The 20,064-nt window shown below is 38.4% G+C and overlaps 1 protein-coding gene across 2 annotated transcripts in view; it reads right to left on the bottom strand.

Moving 5' to 3' along the window:
- The window catches only part of svep1 (sushi, von Willebrand factor type A, EGF and pentraxin domain containing 1), a 126,305-nt gene that overhangs the window by 63,960 nt on the left and 42,281 nt on the right, over positions 1-20,064 (bottom strand). The window lies entirely within an intron of this gene.

The raw sequence follows: 20,064 nt of genomic DNA on the forward strand, positions 1-20,064 counted from the left end.
TACCCACACAGCTGAAGGTGCCACAGAGTAGCTACAGAACTACAGTATACATCTCACCACTCATTAGGTCACCACTAAGATGGAAGCCAGGTGTGACTTTCCACCGCTGGGCCAGTTTTTCCCAGCGTCCACGCCTGCAGGTACCAGGCACTGGCACCAAAACAAAGTTGAAATCCACCCAGGAAGCAGAACCATCATTAGTTCCTTACATAAGACGAGGGACGTCTCACCTGTGGGGGATGCAACACCCGCACTTTCATAAACACACAAATTAATCCCCCTCACTTTTTACTGAGGGTTTCATTGTTGAAAACATATTGCTCCAGTTAGATTGATTAAATGGCCAATCACAGCCAGCCGTTTGACGAAAGCTGCCGTTCCGAGAAGGTAAACAAAGAGTTAACAGTGATGAGTAAAGTAGCAAAAAATTAATAACAGGTGGCAACAAATGGTCCAAAAGAGTGAAAAACTAACAAAATGGGCCAAAAGCAGCCAAGAAAAAGGAAACAGGTCCAGGTATTTAATGGCAAAATGCAAAATGTGGCAACAATAGTGAAAAAGGGCAAAAATGTGAAACAAAAAGAGGCAAAATGTTTGAAAAATGGTTGAAAAGTGGAAAAAATGGTTAAAGAAAGGATAAAAATCAGGTAAAAATGTCAAAAAATAACTTGCAAAAATGAACAAAAATTAGGAAAAAGGAATATTTATTGCCAAAAGGAAGCTAACATCTGTTAAAAACAAAAAAGTGTCACATTTTTGGGAAATAGGCAAAAATGGGACAAAGGATGTAGCAAAATCACCAACAAAAAAAGGTAAAAAGGGGTTAAAAAATGTTCCCCTTTAAGGTTTTCTGGGGGAATAATAATTAAAATGAAGACAAAGAGCCACATATTAAGTTATTACTGACTTAATAACAGCTTTATCATGGTTTTAGTAAAATAATTTAATACCCTACCCTTAGAAAACCCTCACTTTTAAAATTGCTGCTGCACCCCTGCATAAGACAAAGGATGTGTGTTTCCCCCCCCCCCCCCCCCCGGCGAGTATGTTTTATTGTTTCATTAAGGGTTTAATACTTCCCAGTGAAAATACTGTATTAAAGAGAAGATTCCACATGCTTCCAGTGCTGTAGGGAGGAATTCAAACCCCACACTGGCCTGTGAAGGACTCCAGATGAAAAAGAACTGAGTAACAGGAAGAAATAAATAAGAAAAGGACACAAGAGCTGAACACAGAGCGTGTTATTCCGATCGAGATACCACGTTTTGTCAGAAACGTGTTTTTTTTGTTTCTGAGGAGGTCGTGTTTCTATGCCGTGGCCTTCATTTAGAGAGGAAGCAGCGCGTCAGCAGCCATATGACCATAAAAAAGTGTCTGGACAGGATGTAAGTGAGCGTACAGAGGGACAGCAGCCGGTCAAAGAACCCTACTGTAGTCTGGAACCATCTGAGGAATGGCCAGGAGAGACTCTCTGATGTTTATTCATTCAAAGCTTAAAAAAATATCTCAACCAATTTAACCAGTCAAATTATCAAAATGTTTGCATTCAGCATTAGCCAAGAGCTCCATTACTTAATCTACATGGAAACATTAGAGGAGACTCCCTCCCTTTTACATCGGAAAGACATACAGTTTTAGGACAGACGCAGGAATCAAAACAAGCTCCTTGTTTTCCATCCAAACCCTGAGAAAGCAGGTCAGTTGGATGTTTTGGTGTTTACTTGATCATGTTTCCTATGTGACACATTGAGATCTTTCTACTCAAAGGTTGTGGGTTCAAGTGTCAATGGGGCTCGTTGTCAGTTGGGTGTTATCACCTCCGCCAAGCACCGATGCGGAAGGGAAGAGCGGTAAAGTTATGTTTTCACCCTTCGTTTGTCTCTCTGTCTGTCAGGGTGTTAGCAAGATAACTTGAAAAGTTATGAACAAATTTGGATTAAATTTTCAGGAAAATTCATACATGGGACAAGGAACAGTTAATTCAATTTTGGTGATGTTCTGGCTACCAAAAGGAAAAAAAAATGATGATGAGAGGTGCTCTCAGAGTCAACAGCTCAATGTTGACAGGTAGTCATGGTAACAGAGCTCAATATTAACAGGTAGTCATGGTAATCCTGAGTTTACCACGTTACCGTGACCGGAGCGTGTTCGCTGAGCTTGAGCTGCTTGGCAGAGGTCTGCGTTCTCCAAGTGCTTTTCTAGTTTACTTCTGTCGTCATGATTTGTTAGTCTTTTGGTTAGTAATGGATTAATGTCTGTCTGTGGCTGTTCTAAATGGCACACTCCATACTATACACTACAAACTCAACGAGTATATACGGTCTACTATATAGTATTAGTATGATTACGATGATGAGCGTTCCCACTGAAGTATACTTCCAAGTTTCTCAAGATACATTTGGAACCTACGACGACAAAAACCTGAAGCTCACTGAGGCTAAATATCTCCACCTTTGAAAGTTCTAAAAACATTTTAAGCAAGAAAGTAACCAAGTAGAATATCAACATGTGCTCATTTGATCCATAAAACTCGCGGAAACACATTTCATGCTGACATTTTCGGAGACCCTCCATTGTGCTACTGACTAAACACAAAACAAGAGCCCTATTTACAAAAGCGTTAAAAAACTAATGGAAAACAAGAAGATATGCTTTTATTTTGAAAAGGGGATGTTTGATTTTTAGCTTGAAGCTGGTCCCAGGACCATTTTATGTTTCGCTCGAAATGCATCATGGGGCGGTTGAGTATGACCAGTGTGCCCACCGTGCATACTTAAAAAATGTCCCGATATAGTATACATCTGAATATTTCTTGCATACTCAATCTTTCCATATTATCTAATTGGAACGTACTACAGACTCATTTTGACGTTAGACTTTGCATGCGTAGTACATTAGTATACAATATACAATAATTATATTGTCTGTATATGTGTACAATGTAATTCATGCTGTTTTTGTTATGTTTAATGTTAATTTTTTTTGCTAACTCCTGTATATTTACATCACTGTATAGTGTATGTTCATTAATGTGTGCTGTCCCTCCAAAACAAAAAAGGAAATAAATAAATAAATAAAAGCCTATAATATTTCTTAGTACGGTTCACTTTCAGGCCCTCACAGGGACAAACGTTGTAAAGTGACAAACATTTCAAGTGCTCTGGAGAACCTCTAAACAACAACAGACACAGTGAATTCATGCTTTGGGTGGGAAACACTTTTAATTCTGACTTGACACTGATGCTAACTTGTAGTGCTGATGAAAAAAGACAAATTGGAGCCAGTAGCAGCAAAATTCATTTGATCTACTTGGTCGAAAATCTGTAGGTTGAAGATTCGGAAACAAGACACCTGATTTGTGACGAAAAATGTAAAGTTTGTAGCATGACCAAATCTTTTGTCAGAGACGTTATTAAAGCCTCGCGAACTGAGTTACCTCTAAACAGCAGAAAGTTGTACGAGTGGTTACGGTGGTAGTTTTCACTCACTTTATAGTTCCAACAACACAATTGCAAGTTATTGGAATGAAAGAGAAAACAAACAAACCAAGCTCAGCCCAACTTGTTTGTTACAGTCTTTTCAAGAAAGTTAAACTGGCATTACCTTCCAATCTTCAAGCCAAACGTTTTTATTACAAAACTTCTTTTTTTTTAATCGCTGAAGAAATACTGAGTTTGATTAGTCGAGGCCCAAAACCAAACCAGGATGGATACAATGAACGGAAATCCAGAGGAACTCAACATCTGCCCCACTCACGGTGACCAAGAGGCAGAAAAGGAAAGATGAATGACCAACACAACCTGAATAAAACACACGCGTATTGACCCACTGCTTCTGCTCTCACTGCTACACAGATGTTATTGTGGAATAAATTGTGTTTTACAGCAGAGAAAAGGCACAGCAAAATCTGGCATTCGTTCTAGTGATGACAAAGACAACCCAGAACAGCTATACGGTACACGTACTGCATGTACTGTTAATGTCAGAATCGTGCAACTTGGTGGAAAATGAGTTTCTCCATCGAGGATTAAAAAAGTTTCTCTAATCTAATCTAATCTGATTGACAGGTGAAAGGAATAAGTGGCTAAAATGGACAAGGTTTGATGCCTAGGACTTCTGTGTGGTCTTCCCAATCTAAAGTTTGTTTTGCATCTAAAATTCAACCTGGTATTAGATTCTTAATATTTGTTGAATCACTGAAGACCATAAAGATCCTAGATATACTCTTCATACTTTTTGTTTTTGACATGTTGTTCGTAAGAGTCATCAAACTTGTCTGAACTCTAAATTCTGAAATTCTGGCTATTTTAGATTTTGATGTACTTTATAAAAGTTATGTCACAATTTATTACCAACACACTTTAAGGAGCACTCATAAATTCTCATCTGGTAGGTGTTGGTTTCTAAAAAAACTGTAAGTATTTAGCATTAGCAGTTATTTTACTAACAAGAGCAGAAGTTTAGAGGCACAAAGTGCCAGCAAAGCAATCACATTATGCTCCAAAATGTGTTACTGTATCTACAATCGGATTATCCCTAAATTTGAACTCTTCCTCTTGACATAGTCCATTAGCTCACCAAATGTCATATAAACCTATTAATAACTTTTTAAAATATCCTTGCTAAAACACTTCTTCTGGAATCTGTATCTACAGGACCTCCCGGATCATCTCCAAAATCAAACTTGTTTTTTTTCCTTTTAACATTGTTTATCCTGTCACTATTTCATTTAAATCCGTTCAGAACTTTTTGAGATATCCTGCTGGCAAACATCAATACATTCACAGACGTACGGACGAATGTACAGAAAAACGCCGGTGAAAATAACTTACTTTACTTGTTATTCTCAATCCTCCCTAAGGTTTATTGAGCCAGTGCAGTAGCTTATGTAATTCATTGTAAACATCTTAAAGGGGACATATCATGGTTTTAAATCCTTCCTTTTTAGATATAAATCATACAGTTGTGGTCTATATAAGCGGAACTGCAATGCTTGGGTCTGAATTCCTCATTATTATAGCTCCACAGGCCCCTTTTCTGATGTGCTTCTGAGAGCAACTCGTTTTGGTGCGGTCTCTTTAAATGCAAATGAGACACTTCATACCCCGCCCCCTCTCCAGGTTCAACTCCACCCTGCTCGGCCATTTTTGTAGTTTGATAGAAGAGATATGGCTATGTAGCGGTGCAGAAAAAGTTTATTCACACGTTGTTTACACAATGTCAACAACAGAAGACTTGTCCATCCAGCCTTACATGTTTGAACCAGAGTCTGACCCAGCGAGCGAGATGAAAATGAAGATGATGAACCTGCAGAACCCTAACAAGTGAGCTAACACAAGCACCGAGCTAACACTAGCGCCAAGAAATGCATTTTAATACAGTCTTTTCGGAGACGAAAACGGCAAAATGAAATGACTAATGAAAACTTTAGACTTAAATTAAATCACGTACTCCATATCATCAAGGATCTAAAATGAGCACACAGCGCTAACATATGAAGACGATGCAACTGCTAATGCTAACAAAACAATGACAGGGACGTCTTATCATCACACTTTTTAGCGTTATTTACAGCTTACCGAAGTGCTCTGTTCATCGTCTCCAAAGATAGAAGGAATTGAACCGTCAATCAGACAAAGTCTTTCGGCAAATCCTTCTTTATACTGGTGGAGGTTGCAGAAGCAGTCATCCTTGAAGTGCTTCGCGCACACAAAAATGACCTTACCCACAGATGTGGGTACATTTCCGTGAAAAATAAAACTCAACCAGGCACTTCGAAAAGGTTCTGATGCTGGGAGACGGTGTAATGAAGCGTGTGGGTTACTACATCCAACAACCGAACATTTTGACTTATCCTCTCATAACTTCAGCATCCTTGAGCTTGGACTACAAAATAAAAGCGAGAAATAAAAATGGCAGATTGCTCGAAGTGTTGGGCCTGGAGTCGATGTACTAATTTGGCAGTTCTGCTGACGTTATTGTTCAAAAAACGTAATAGAGAATCGAAAAATCGAAACAGATTGAAAAATATGACCAAAACAGAATATAAAGATATCATGCCATCATTGTCATCCGACTGTAGCTCCTCATCTTAAAAGAAAATGAGCCAAATCCACTTACCTGCAACAAATTAGCCTTTTTTTCTTTTCTTACTGTAACAGTTCATTCTGTCAACCTGTCAACAATGATGAAAGAAGTATTGCTATATTTTGCGAAAGTTGGACTGAGGCCTGGCCATTTGTGGTCAAAAGCCTCCTCACACATTCAATGTTGTTTAGTTAGACCCTAAATTCTAGGGTTTCCAGTTAACATCAGAGGAAAACTTTCCACTCTTTAATGAAGGCTACACATGCACATTTTTGGAGCATAAATAGACAATGGAAATAGAAAATTAAAGTGTATAGTCTACGCCACAAAAGCAGACATACATTCCAATAAAAGACCTTGACAGAGTTGTGAAGCTCGAATATTTCACTTCAGGTAAACACAGTTTCTGTACACACTCACTAGTCTGAGGAAGCAAATCTACAAAATATTGTAGACCACCAAAGGAGTTCAGTGTGACTGGATTAGCAAGCATGCCAAAAACTAATCTAATTTTCTTAAACAATTAAACATAGTCACAACTCTTAGAAGTGACAGGATCACACATCTACATTTGGCTATTAATAATATGATTTCAGAAGCCTACTGATTGCATTGTCCTAATACTAACTTGTTATGAAGTTATTATAGTCATATCAGCTATGTAAATATTAAACTTTCAAAATGTAGTTTTCGTAGATCCATAAATTGAGGAGTTAATCATTTTGTAACAAAAGTGAGTGACAAACCTGAGTCGTTAGTAGCCTACAAACAGCAGACATGCTAACTAAAGCTAGCTCTTTGGGCTAACAAAGCTAAATGGGTAAAACACACCAATGAGTTAACAATAATAAACTGTTATGGTGCCAAATTTCATATAGGAAATACTTTGTTTACCAAAGTGCAGCTACATGGTTGTTGCTAACCTAGCCTACTTTGTTTACCAAAGTGAGCTAGGTTAGCAAAAATAAAAACCTTGTAGCTGCATAACTATAGCAGCTGTTAAACTGGGCTTAATTCAAATCAATTTACTTCTACTTTATGACAAAAGCCACATTTTTTGTAGTTAATGACATTTGACAGTGATTTATTTTAAAAAGGAACGTATAGCTTGGTAGCTAGCACTTTTTAAAGTAGGTAAACCAGAGATGCTAATGCTAGCATGTCTGAATCATAGGTAATAGATACAGATTAGAAATTTTCGGGCCATAAAACATCTTAAAATTCATATGTATAGTAAAAAAAAAAAAATTATGTCTAACAATTTTCTATACTAAGAGAATTGAATTAAAAAAACAACAATCACAAGGAAAACAATGCAAACTAGACCTCTACTCACTGTATATCAGCTACAGTATATTGTGACCCATATTGTGGGATAAGTTTAAGTATTGTTATAAATGACAATACTGTTAATAGCAGGGTTTAGTTAGACCAAAGTTAAAAACCGGAGAACTGCAGATCTATGACAATATTGCATTTAACCCCTTATAAAAGTAGAGAACATCCCATTTTCATTCTTTTTTATTTTATTAAATATTTCACCATAATCCTAAGCCTCCAACTCTAACCATGACAATAACCGTAACCATAAATGTAACAAACACATTATTAAGTTTCATTAGTTTACATTAATATTTGAGATTGGGATTTTGTCAGTTTTTCCAAACAGGGATAATGTCCCACAGTGGATTCAAAGTGGATTTGACCCGGCGACCCTCCAATTACAAGCCCTCTTCCTGAATTGAGTCTCTAAAGTTACTATTATAAGCTTGCCTTCTGTGCCTTTATGAGCACTTATAGAAAATGGAAAAATAGGTGAATTTACGATGATCCTTTTTCCATAACACGACTGTTATGAGAATCATTGAACAATAAAGAGGAAAATCATTGGCAAATATGAGGTCCCGTTAAGATGATTTCCTTCCAAGCATTCCTTGGAAAGATACTGGAGCAGATCCTGGTCCAATAAAACTAACCCCAATGATTGAATGTGACACCGGGTTTACTTCCTGGTCTGCTTTGTGATGTTTTAACATGTGCCTATAAACTAAGACACAAGCCAAGATGTGCACGGCGTCTGTGTTTGAAATAATTGGGGTCACAGGAACTTTCCAACCTCAGCGCACGGGTCACCAGGAACAGGAAAGAGTTTGGGAATCCCATCGTAGAGGATCCTCAGGAGGCTCTAAATCACCACAGCAGAAACTCTGCAGCTGGATTGTGTGGTGGCTGCACAGCTGTCCACCTACACAAACTCTACTTGAGGAGAAAGGAAGAGACATTTACAGACTCGTCAAATGAATGGAAAGAGAGGCTTCAGAAAGGAAACCTAGAAAAGTCAACTTTGAATCAGTTTATCCAATTTTGATTCATCGGTTTTTCCTAATTAGATGTCATTACTGGCTATTAAATTTCCCAAATAATTCCAAACAGTTTTAATATGGTTAATTGAGTAAACTAGTGTGATAATTTGATATTCCTAGGCTATAGAAGTGGGCTGAAAGCACACACCAAAAATGCGCGAGACTACGTTGCACAACCTGACCTGCACATCACTTTTTCGGTACACTTGCTGCTCGGGGTGGGATGAGAAATTGTGCAACGGGGTCTTGTGATCATAAAATGTCACAAGAAGTATTCAGTTTGATTTTAAAGTGGAATAAAAGCACGAATATTTGTCTAAATGTATTTTTTTGTGTTTTGTCTTTCTTTTCAAAATATTGTATTGTATCAGTGTGTATAGTTTGGCCTATACTTGCTAGACATTAGGCAACCAGTTTTATGGCGAAAAACTGCACTGATATAATTGTGCGAGATTTGACATTACAGCCTCTTTGCCACTCGTCGTGTGGGTAAAACTGAATGTAAATGCATGATATTGTCCCAAAACATGCATGTGAGTATGAGAAATGACAATAAAAAGTTTACCATTTTCCTTGCTGGAAGTGAATTCCGTAACGTCCGTTTTTTTCGCGATCACAGAAGATGAGAGAACATTTTTTGAAAGTTTAGAAGTAGATGCATGCAGATAGACGAGATCTTGAGATAACATCCTTTCGCTTTTTAAAGAGCACAGAAACACTGAGAAATGACTGAAAGTCCAAAAGCAAAGCAATAAACAACTGGTTTCCAGCCTGTGATTACAACAACATCTTTAAAAAGTTTAGTACATCCGTTTTTTTTTTTCCTCAGTCATTATTCCACAAATACATGTGTTTTGACCTGTCAGCCACACACACACACACATTCACTCACTTGCACAGTGATCTCACAGGCAACATTAAACCTTGGATTTGAACGCACAGAAACGAGATTTACAAACCCGACTTGGGCGCAACGTGATTGGAACAATGCTTTTCTGATCGTGTGCAAACTGCACACACAACACATGCCAGAGGAAGCAGAAACGACTCCACATAAGGTAAAAGTATCTACCGCAGAGAAAACTTCCATCCTGTCAGTGAATCCTCTGGACACGCACATTTCACAAACTTATATGGAAAGAACAAAGGGTGGCTTTATGAGCAGATGCAGGACCTCCACACAAACACTCAAACCATCAACAAGATTACCAACCGTTTTTAAGCTTCGATAAGAGACACATTTACAAAAGAAGGAAAAAGGCTTTATCGTTATGTTTTCTGTCTCCGTCCTGTTTTACTGCCAGCAGCAAAAAATTGTAACATCCAAAACCACACATACAGAGAAGTAGAGTAAGTCGGGCTGCTTTTTCCCAATTTTCCACCATCCCAAACCAGGAAGACAAACGCCTCCTATAAGATGATCCCGTTGTCTGAGGTGTTTAGTAGTATCTCCACTTCCATGTCGCGTCTTGTGTTTTCCAGTTATTGCCATGATTCTTCTTCTACTTCTTTGATTTTAAGTCACATTTGATCACGTGAGACTTCTGGCTTGAATAAATAGTTTCTAGACCAGTGGTGGGACAGAATCGTTATGAGATTATCATAGCACACCACACACAGTATGATCAAAACTGTTCAATTTCTTTATGTTGAAAAAACTCTTGCGTTTTTTTTTTTTTTTTTTTCTTAATGTGTAGAATTGATAAAGCAATATGGATCTCTCAAAACAAACTGCAACAGGAATAATAAAAGAAAGTGTCTATTTGTATGGTTGCCGTACGGACGACCCCCGGTGCTATTAGTACGATTAGCGAAGCACACGTACGTAGGTTGGGGTTAGGATTAGGTTTAAGGTCAGGTTATAACCTTATATCGCAACAATTTTTAGGGTTAGGTTTAGGGTAAGGTTTACTCTTAGTCACGTGACTTAAACTGACCAATGAATGACCAATCACGTGACCTAAACTGGGATGTCGGTATATTGATACGGCAACCGTACGAATAGCCACTGCCATAATAAAAAGTAAATGAGTGGTTGTGATACCCTGTGGTCAGATTGCAAAAATGTTTTCATTTTTTTTAACAGTGAAGAGTTCTAAATTTATATATATTTAGTTACTTTTGTTTTGAAAAATTTAAAAAGTGTTATTACTCATTTTCATGTGAAGGATTGGTATCACTTTAAATCAACAATATCTCAAACTTTGAGCGGCAAATACTAAAATATTTATATAAAATATATAAGTGTGCGAAACTCTTGCGACTCCAAATGGAGTTCACAGACGTTTCTCCTCCGTGATGCTAGCTAGCAGCTGCTTTCCTCCATCATTGGCCTATGTGACCCTTGACGTAGCGTGTGTCCCTCTTCATCACCTCCTCCTTGTCCGTCGGCAAATCACGCACACACGAAATGTTGAGCAGTGAGAGCTTGAGTAAGTGTGGAGGAAATGAGCTGAAGAGGGTGAGTGAAAAAGCCCAGGGACAGATGAGGGTCACGAGGCGGGACAATCATCATAGTGGATCTGAGGGAGGGCAAAGGCCCTGAAATATACACAACAGACACAAACTTCAAAAACTAAATGAGACATTGGTTCCACCTTCGGTTCCCATGGGAGCGTTTGTCGGGTTAAATGATACGTGAGAACAAAGACGGTGAAATGGTTAAAGAGCAAAAAGTGACGGGAGGAAACATTAAGAAGAATTCATTAGGACTTCAAACAGTTTTAACTTTTCAATCATTAAGGGATGAAACATCTGGTGGTGGAGGCCACCAGGCTTGTTTTAACAATAAAACTTTATACATGGAGGCACTACTATAGATATGATTCTTGATAGATTGAAGTGAGGGCAAATCCATCATGACCAGTCATTTTTTTGTCTTGCTTATTGTCATTTAATATGAACTGTTTTTTATTCTCATGCTGATATATAGGAGTTTAGGTTCTTTATAGCAAGGGGATATCAAGGGCTCTTATTTTGAAATGGTAGAAGTGGAATGGACAACTAAAACAGGTATAAACCTGGAACATATTACAGCGCTCTCTATATAAAAAGCATTACTTGTACAGTATTACAAGAGTGCGAGGTCCCTTTAAGACAAATTTCCCTATTCAGATGTCATTACTGGCTATTAAACTTCCCGAAATCATGCGGGACATGCTTAAAACAGGTAAATGATTTAACTATTGTTGTTAATTTTATATTTTTAAGCTGCAGGAGTCGACTGAAAGATTTTGCAAGAGTTTTCGCTACACTTGCAACGCGTTAGGCCACCGGTTTCACGGCAAAGAATGTCGTTCAAATGCGTGACATTGACCCAAAACATGTAAGTGAGGGTTTAGTCCAAGTCACAAAGCTGATTCCATTTCAGATATTGCAATATTCCTTTTCTTTGCTCTTACATTTATGGAGAAAATGTAAATGGATGTCAGGGTTTATTCCATGTCATATTGCCATTTTAGTGATCATGTTTAAAAAAGTGTTTAAACAAATTATAAATAAATCAATAAAAATAACAATGTTACCATTTCCGAATATTGCAATTTCTGTCCATTTTCCACAACCATAAAAAAATTGTAAACACTTTACTTAAAGTTTTATACATAAGGCTGACATTACACCGTCATTATTATAACATGACACCTGTCATTAGCATTACTAAGGTGTCATGATGGCTCTCATTAAGTGTCATTTGTTACCATAACCCCTAACCCAAAATAACCCCACTAGATCCCTCCACCTAACAAAAAAATGCCAACATAGCTCCAAAGGTGTCATAATTTAGTGAAAGACACTTAATGACAGCCTTCATGACACCTTATTCATGTTCATGACAGATTATGACAGCGTAATAACTTCAAATAAAGTGTGACTTTGGATTTTTCGCGTCTTTTGCGTGAGATTTGCTTTTTCCGTTTCTCTGCCCACTCGTTTATGGAGGAAAAATGTTGTATGTAAATGGAAATGCGTAACATTGTCCCAAAACATGGACTTGATTAAATATTCCATGTCATATTGCCATTTCAGCAATATGTTTAAAAAACATTTTCACAAGTTTCTTTTTTAACCCTTTTATTATCCACCGTCCTGAATACGGGTCAAAATTCACGCTCAAAACACAACCATTACAGCAAACATTAAATTTCTTTGTCAAACTTTGGAAAAAAAAAAAGGTGACATAAACAAGCCTTCTCACCTTTAAAGTAACAAATACATAAATAAAAATAACAATATTACCATTTTCGAATTCTGTAATTTCCACCCGTTTTTCACAACCACAGAAAATCAAAGGTTAGAGGTTAGTAAGGCTTTCAAACCATGAGTTTACTGTATTGTATGCAAGGAAACATACATTGTATGCTGATGGGACAGCTGTGAGGTCTCCCCTGCACCTCTGCAGGCCCCTACATAAACACCATAACAACTCTACTTTTAATAATATAGTTAGAGTTCAATTGAATTAATTTAAATCACGAGAAAAGACAAAACACTGACTCGACTTAACCAGTTTTCTCCTTCCTGAGGTGTCCAATCAGGTGCTAACTGCAGTCATCGCTATCCTAGAAAGGCCTTGGATAGATGGGTTGAGTTGGGAAACCCTAATGATGGGGCCAATAGGAAACTGATGACCAACAGGAAACGAAGATATGACAGTGGCGGAGTGGTAATGATGCAGTGGAAGCTTCTCTTAGCACCAGTAACTGTTTCACGGCTCCTTGTTCTCATGCTTTCCTGTGGCGGAGGTTCCCATTAAAGCCAGTTTACGGCCTCGTCGCTCTCTCATTTTCGTTCCGTTTTTTTCCACACGGAGCAGACTCGGTTTACGCCACAAGTCATGTTCTACTTTACAGCATCGCTGACCTACAAACACGGCAGCAGTAGTCATCAATTATGGCCTTTTTACAGTCCTATATGTGTCGTTTAATGAGGGCAGGGCGGGCAGATCAGAGCTGAGGCACCAGGAGAGGCACCACTGTGGATTTTAACCCTTTGCCGCAGTTTTAATCAGGTGTACGATCAGTCGTTAACAAGAAACTTTTAACACTGAATAACATGAAAGGCAGCGGAAAGCAGATATTTTAAATTTAGTTTAAAGAAACCACATGGACACTTAGTTTAGTTACTATTTCACTGGTTATTCTGGTCAATTAGAGATACATACTGTATGTGCATATGGGTTTGTTAAGTTTTAGGCAATCAAGCACTTTTAGAAATTGACAAAAAGTAAAGCTTATTTTTTGTGGTCGTGACCCTATTTTGACACCAGCAATATCTGGCGACAATTTGTTTTTTGAGAATTAGTTTTTGATCATGTTAATTAAAGTGTCTTACAAATACATAGTAACCTCCTACATTTTATACTGAATTTTATAGGATAGGATAGTATAGGATACAGTTATTTGATATTTATTGTGCGGAATGTCTTAATTTTTTTTCTTGTTTTTTACTAATTACTAAACATTTCAGGGACCCTATTTTAATTCCGGGTGACCCCCCATGGGGTCCTGACCTTAAGGTTGAAAGACACTGTATTAGTGGAAAGGGGTGAATAGGCATATTCTTGAATCACATCAATTAAATGTGAATACAAGCAGGAGAAACACAGTATGGGAGGCTGTCTGTGTGAAAGTCGAGGTTGTGGGAAAAAATAAGAACAGCAGATGAAGTATAAAAAATAAATAAATGGATAGACAGACAAAAGTAAAGTAATAGTTTTTGAAAAAATCTTTTGTTCTGCCTATGTCTTCGTCTTCCAAAAATGACTGTAGCCATCTGTGAGTAAAGCTGTGACAGTTTTGTGGTTACGCCATACAATATGGTACAGTGGGGGAAATATTTGACATATATATAAGTGTGATTTACACATCAGAACATATGAAATAAATGAGATATAGGCAGTTATAAAGTGAATTTTGTCATGTCAACGAGAAGTAAAAATTCCTCTTTTGAAATTCAGTGGTCATCTACGACAGGGGTTCTCAACTGGTCTCACACACACATGATCATTTTTAAAACATAAATCTAATAAATCTGTCCCTGTGCAACATGCATTTCACAGCATGGCTGTCAAAAGAAGTTTCTTTCAAAATAAAAGACAAATCCAACATGAGAGGCGTTAAGTGTTTATTTATTTTTGACCAGCTGTTCGCGATCCAGCCAGGACTGGTCCGCAATCCACTTTTGGGTCCCGATCCACCAGTAGAGAATCGCTGATCTAAGAGATTCAGCAACTCCAAGTTGTGAACATTGCAGCAAGTTTGTTTATCAGCAGAGTATAATAATGCAAATTCTTGATTTCTGTACATCGTCATTGATTTATTGAATTTTGCGTATTGGTAATGTTATAGATATGAACCAGCAAAATACACATTTGGTGCTGATGAAAGCTGCCAGACGAGCTCTTAGGAATATATTGTAAACTGGATATTCTTGGCCACTAAAGAGTTCAGCCATTACTGGAGGTGTTTCAGACTATAAATAACAATAATGGCTTTACGAGCCTTCGACTGGTCAGTTACTGGTTTGTATAAACAAATGATTTTGAAGTAGCCCATCCTGGTGTTAGACACTGGACTATAACCAGCATGAACTGGACCTTTTGGACCTTTTCTCTTCGTTTAATATGCTGATTTACATGACAAAAGAAAATCATTATTATCCACTTCCTGAGAACAAGAGCTACATCTGTGTAGCTTCTCTGGGAATCCTGCTTTTTTTTTTTTTTTTTTTTTACTGATGAAAATGCTGTTTCTAATTCTGGTGTCTTCATTGTTTTCTACCCCAAAGACAACAAAACATGGAGCTCTGCCCTAAAAAATTAATCCCAGCTTGTTGAAACTAAACAATACAACGTTAGGATTCACAATAGTTGCTGTTATGAATAACTCTGGGGCTCATACAGCAACAATCTAATCAGTGCCCGGCCTTTCATTCACCTACCGCAAAAAACATACAGCTCTGCTGCTTTTCCTGTTTCTTATGCTCAATAAAGTTGAAATATTAAACAAAACTTTGAATGCTAATGTTAAAAAAGTAGGAGGAAATATGAGGACCAGAGCCCCCGTAAAGGCCCCTCTTTGCCTGTCCTCAGCCGATCTCAGACACTTAATCAACCCCATTACCTCCACCCTTCCCCATCCTCATAACTCAACCAGGACAGAGACAAAATGCATATTGTGCAACGTGCAGCGGAAACTTTGAATAATAACCGCCCAGACGACCCAAACAGGAGCGGACAGTCTGCAGTGGCTATTGATGGCGTGGGAAATGGGGTTAATGGAAAAATGGAAACAAACACAAAGACTTCAATGTTTGTCCAATCAAGAGCAGTACCAAGATTCCCTTCATGGCATTAATACACGGTCATATATTGGATATTCTTTTGATTTCTCAGCCAAAAACCACTGAAAAAAGTAAAGATTTGATTTGTTTAGTTAGAGGCAGTCTGTTTTGAGAGAATCTGAAGAAGCTTGTGTATGATGAGCATTTTCATATTCTCGAGGCAGACCAAAAAAGTCAAGAGTCAGCAAACTGTCCAGATGAGCCATTGACTCTGGCACTGCTGTCTCATTGTGGGCGTCCACCAGGCTCTGATGTGTCCATAAACCTTGGCTAGTTCCCAGCTTTATCATAGTGAATGACTAAAGATGTGACGATATATCGCAAGAAAAGATATCGCAATATGAAAACATGATATATCTTTAAGGGTACAAATGGAAAACAAAATCCACAAGATCTATACACACCAGATTATTATGGTTTGTTTTTATTTTTTTAATATTCCTATTGAGTTGAAAAGGTCATACCCAGAGGTGATAATTCATTCACCTGTCCTCCGCCCATCTTATTCACTCCAAACAGCCTCTGGTGCTGTTGCATGAACTAACCACGGGAGGGCGCTGTTACTGGAGTAGAGACTTCTCTTGGAGAAGAGGCTCTTAATAATGGGTCAAGGTGAGCGTTTAAGAGTGCGCAGAAACTTCTGCCTTCTCCGTTTATTCTTTCACAAGTTGTTGTACCTTTGGTGGTTTTAAAGCCCTGTTTTGTAGCGGTCGGTGCTGGCTCTCCTGACCATCCACCGTCCTGTGCGCTCTACGTCATCGCTGATACTTCCTGTGTTTGATCCGCTCAGTGCGGTTGTGTTCACGGCGCTTCTAATCATTCTACGCTTCAAAGGGAAATGCTCCGAGACCGGCAAAAACATCCGCTCTCGAATGTGCCTGTTTGAGCCGCTCTAGAATTAATTGTTCACATCGCCCAAACAAGGCGGGCTATCCGAGCAAACGAACCCTAGAGTGTGTTAACTGATCGAGGATCCATCGGTGTGAACGCACCCTAAGTATGTAAGTGTGTCCAGAGTTAAAGTCAAATGAAAGCATGGTTATTTTTTCTTTACAAAAATAAATAGATAAAAATCATATCGCTATTGTGAACCCAATATTGTCTATTGTATCGTGAACTCAGGGTATCGTCAGCAGCCAAGTTGTCCCACCTGCAGACTAACTCTTGAGACTCTTCTGTTCAATAAGGAAAAAGAGAGGTAGTCACATTGGCAGAATCAACAAGTGGCCGTGTCATTGTTCACGCCTGGTTGGAAGTCTGAGATTAAACAAGTTCAACTCAACACTCTTGTTTGTCGACTCTTTTTTTTTAGGTCGGCTTCCACAATATTTCGTTGGCTCCGCGTTTATGAAATGTTTCTACAAACTGAGACGAAGAAGACAAAGACGACTGCGGCAAACGTAAACATGGCCACAGAAAGCACGAAACCAGATCACTGGTTAACGTTGTTAGAAGATGTTTCACATGTTTTGTGTCAAACGACATAAACAGACACTTCACGTTTGTGTAGTTGTGTGACCTTTTTTTTTTTGTGTGTGAGTTTTAATGTGTTCAAACACAGCCAAACATGAAGCACTGACCAAGAAACAGAGAGTAATAATACATCAAATCCATCCACATTCCTCAGAGATTGTTTAACCGTTTTGACTATAACTCCCCTTTCATCTTCACACATCTGTTGGGATCCTGCCTGACCCTTAAAAAAAATCCCTCCTGCCCTGTTTGATTTACGTCCATCTTGTGATTTCTACTCCCAGAATCTGCATCGAGACTGTAAATATTTAGCACACGAGGCAGCGAAGGCCTCTCCAGCGGTGAATGAATTATGCTTTTCGTTATTGTTTCTAAACCAATAAATGCATCATAAGGGCAGTCAAACCTTTATAATAGCTTGAAATAAGTCAATAAAATGACTGTGCGGGAACATTGGCCGACTTCACTCCACATAATAGTTTTACTCGGTCACAAAAGAAGAGTTTTCCAGCATGTTTAAGGTCTCGCCACTGCATACCAGTTAATATAATGTCATTTAAGTCTCTTAAAGTCATTCATAGTTAGACTTTGAATCATTGTCTGTGGATTCTCTGTATCCCAAGTGAACTGGAGGTCATAAATTGAGCTAGCTTATCTGCTACGGAGAAGAAATCATTTGATTTAAGCAGCTAAGCATTTAGCAAGTATTTCCAACATTTTTCTTACCTTAGCGTGACTGTACTAAAGCAAACACTGTCAGGAAGAAGAACTATACCGGGGTCTCAGATTTTCCATGATCACGATTAAAAAATGGAAATAATAGAAAATCAATTACTCAAACAGAAATGGCAATATTAATGCTACTGATCTTAGGTTACGGCACCCTTACCCTAGACCAGTGTTTCTCAAATGGGGGTACGCGGTGGCACTACATGTGGTACTTGAGCGAGAGAAAGTGGAAAATTAACAAATTATATTCATACTGAATATTAGCAGCAACTCACAAAAACGACAAGAAAAACACTCAAAATAAAGAAGAAACAACAACAAAATATACATAACACCAAAAACACACACTCTAAGAGAGAAAAATACTCCAGCATTACCAGCAACACACAAAACGACAAGTAAGACATACTAAATGAGAGAAAAATACACAGGATCACCACAAAACACACACAAATAACAGAGAAACACACAAAACGACATAAGAAACAACCAAAAACATACACACTGAAATAGAATAATTTAAACAATACTAACAACACAAAAAAGACAACAAAAATACTGAATGATAAAATGAAAAGACAATCAACAAAATACAGAAAATGACACAACACACACACAAAATGGTGATAGAAATAATCTTGATCAGAAGATTAACTAAAAATACAAAGGTCAGTCTTGGTCCCACATCAGGAGAGAGATGACCGTAAATGATAAAATCTATAGAAATAAATCTCTTCAGGAGACACAAAATACTGTTTCTTTCCACTTATTTATATCATGAGATTCTTTACAATGTGTGTTATTCATTCCATCATGATGCTCTATAGCTTTAATGTAGTTTTTTCACAGAATTCTGAACTAAATATAGTAGTCGGACATAAGGGGGGTACTTGAGCATAGAACGTTTGGGAACCAATGCCCGAGACTGAACAAATTGTTTTTCTGACAGCAGAAACACAACAAATATAAGGCCAATAGTATGAAATTCGTCTGCCAGAATAATGTGTACCGCCCTCTTGTTTTGGGCCAATGCAAAATGTGCAACAGTGAACAACATAAGACAATGCTCTTACTTGTGCTCTCTTGTACTGGCCAGAGAAAACGCCAGTGGTGACACCTCTAACAAAGTCCAGAGCTCCTGGACAGAAGAGGCTGATAAGCTCCAAATGTGTGACAGGATGACAACAAATTACCCCCTTTGCCTGTCACTTCCCCATTCCTCTGGAGATCCTCTGGGATTTAGTCGCTGATTACTTGCAATTGGTATTTAAAGAAAGCCAACGCTGGCCTGTTCCGGGTGTCCAGATAGGCCCAACTATGCAGGAACCGAGTTCATTGTCAGTTTCTATCTGCTGGGATTCCTCTCGTGTTTTGCGAATGAGGCTGTTTTCCTTGGCTGTCGACAAACCACGCAAACAACACTGCAGCGAACTGTAGGGATTTGGAGGGTGTTTCCAACGGAGCTCTTCGGCCAAGGATAACAACAATCCCCTGACAGGCCCATAGTTCCCGTGTAGTATTTTCAGATGTGTCAAAGCAGGTTTAAAGTGACAGAACGGAGTCCGAAAGCATTAAAGCTGCAGAAACTCAACGTCTAGACAAGAACACCCACCTGTTGCCACACGGACGATCCCTTGACAGAACAGCAGAGTTTGCAATATATCCATGAGTTTGACAGACAGATGTGAATAGTCTCAGTCCTCCCTCTGCTATTAATTAAAGTGTTAAAACAGATTATCAGGCAGAGCGCGGCTCCAGTCTCCACAACATCTGATGAGAATTATTGTGGTGTGTGCTAATGATGACCCCTGATGACCCTGATGCCCTACACTTCACCCTTTTACTTTCTCTTATTCTGAAAGTCTTTCCCAAGACACATTTTGTAATGACATCTAAACACTGATTTGAATCATGTCAGTGTCTTTGTTGCCTAAACCTCAGGATCCCTTTTGATTAATTCATTCTGAAATGAAAGAAGAGAAAAGTCCAAAGGCAAAATGCACAGCTGGGATTATTGCACATTGTTTCCTATCATTAGAGCGGATGGTTATCTGATTGGTCCCCCTCGGCG

This window comes from Gouania willdenowi, chromosome 18 (genome assembly GCF_900634775.1).
Source record: "Gouania willdenowi chromosome 18, fGouWil2.1, whole genome shotgun sequence".
NCBI lineage: Eukaryota > Metazoa > Chordata > Actinopteri > Blenniiformes > Gobiesocidae > Gouania > Gouania willdenowi.